Below are 2,500 nucleotides of genomic sequence, written 5' to 3' on the forward strand. Positions count from 1 at the left end.
GAAGCGTCATGGTTCCTGGCTATGAGAGGGAAACACACACACACACACACACACACACACTGTTTACCCATAATATCCATAAAATATCTCCCTTCCGACCAGTCCTCAGAGCTGGTCGGGGGAGGACTGGGGTGGCGGTGCTGCTCAGACCCAGCTGGGCCCGTGTGAGGGCCTCTATAACTCCTCCTCGCCGGCGCTGCCAGCCTGAACCTGATTGCTGGGATTTGTTCTCGCCGGCGGTGTGAACGGTCCAGTATCGACGTGCTCTGACCTTACTCGCGTGTCATCTCAGACCTTCCATATTTTCATGAATATGAACTACGAGACGGTGGATTCATCACTCAGGAGCCATAAAACACAAAGGAAAGGCCGACAATGGCGCCGCGCTTCGCTGTCGACGTCTCCGGGATAATCTGGCGCGGGCGGAGCTGCAGTAGATCACATGCAGATCAGCCGGCGCCGCTCCGTCCTCAAAATCCCCCTCGTAAAGTTGCTCATGGCCGTTTTAATTCTTCACGATGTGAAACGACCCCGGCCGACACTTAACTAAGGGGATAAAGGAGCTCAGCACAGTGATAAACAGCAGCCCAGACGGGACAGGAGCCCCCTGGTGGCCGGAGGCAGCTCTGCAGGCTGTGGCGCACTGCTGTGTGTTGTGTTACGGAGCAGCTGCTGTGTTACGGAGCGGCTGTTGTGTGACGGAGCGGCTGTTGTGTGACGGAGCGGCTGTTGTGTGACGGAGCGGCTGTTGTGTGACGGAGCGGCTGTTGTGTGACGGAGCGGCTGTTGTGTCACGGAGCGGCTGTTGTGTGACGGAGCGGCTGTTGTGTCACGGAGCGGCTGTTGTGTCACGGAGCGGCTGTTGTGTGACGGAGCGGCTGTTGTGTCACGGAGCGGCTGTTGTGTCACGGAGCGGCTGTTGTGTGACGGAGCGGCTGTTGTGTGACGGAGCGGCTGTTGTGTCACGGAGCGGCTGTTGTGTGACGGAGCGGCTGTTGTGTCACGGAGCGGCTGTTGTGTGACGGAGCGGCTGTTGTGTCACGGAGTGGCTGTTGTGTGACGGAGCGGCTGTTGTGTGACGGAGCGGCTGTTGTGTCACGGAGCGGCTGTTGTGTAACAGAGCGGCTGTTGTGTGACGGAGCGGCTGTTGTGTGACGGAGCGGCTGTTGTGTCACGGAGCGGCTGTTGTGTGACGGAGCGGCTGTTGTGTTACAAGCTGATGAAAACAGGCTTCCAGCAACACAAACAAGAAAAGAAAGAACGTGAAGAAGTCAGAAAGGTGATGATTCCTATTCACACACTTCCCTCCCTCCATCATCCATCCATCCCTCCCTCCCTCCATCACCCATCCATCCATCCATTCACCCCTCCATCCTTCCATCCCTCCCTCCATCCATCATCCTTCCATCCCTCCCTCCCTCCATCATCCATCCATCCACCCATCCCTCCATCCATCCCTCCCTCCCTCCATCCATCTATCCATCCCTCCCTCCCTCCATCATCCATCCATCCACCCCTCCCTCCATCATCCATCCATCCATCCATCCCTCCATCCATCCATCCCTCCATCCATCCACCCCTCCCTCCCTCCCTCCATCATCCATCCATCCATCCACCCCTCCATCCACCCCTCCATCATCCATCCATCCACCCCTCCATCCACCCCTCCATCCCTCCCTCCATCATCCATCCATCCACCCCTCCATCCACCCCTCCATCCCTCCCTCCATCATCCATCCATCCATCCACCCCTCCATCCACCCCTCCATCCCTCCCTCCATCATCCATCCATCCACCCCTCCATCCACCCCTCCATCCCTCCCTCCATCATCCATCCATCCACCCCTCCATCCCTCCCTCCATCATCCATCCATCCTGCTCTCCTTCCAAAGCTGAAGCAATCTGGGCTCCTCGTCTTCAGCTTCAACATTAATTTGACAGGTTTGCATTAAGGCCCCTGATCAATACCCACTTAGAGCCGTGGGGGCTAAAGCCAAGAAAAATAACAGTCTCCTGCGCCTCCGTAGCAGATGAGAAAAAATGAATCTTGGGCACTTTTTCCCTGCCGTCCTCGGCGGTGCTAAGCTCCGCTCTCTATCAGCCGGACACACAAATAAACACACGAACCAACACGCGGCGCTTCCATCAGCGCGCTGACCTCTCGCCATTGATCGGCAGCCGTTAAGTTGACAGAGGGCCTGCGAGGGCTTCATGAATTTCTCTGGGCACTTAACCCAAAACCATCAACAACAACCTCCTGAAACAGCCCAGACGGCGTTTGTGAGAGGAGCAATGTGGAAATCAAAGATACAGGAGGCAACAAAGGTCAGACAGACAGGAGAGGAGCCCACAGGAAGTTGGTCAGATCAGCTGAAAAAGGGACCATGAAAGAAGGACCAGGTCGGAATATGAAGAGGAAATGTTTCTGGAACCACTGAGAGCAGCTACAGACCACCATCATCATCATCGTCTCCACCATCATCATCATCGTCTCCACCAT

This window comes from Takifugu rubripes, chromosome 6 (assembly GCF_901000725.2).
Source record: "Takifugu rubripes chromosome 6, fTakRub1.2, whole genome shotgun sequence".
Classification (NCBI taxonomy): domain Eukaryota; kingdom Metazoa; phylum Chordata; class Actinopteri; order Tetraodontiformes; family Tetraodontidae; genus Takifugu; species Takifugu rubripes.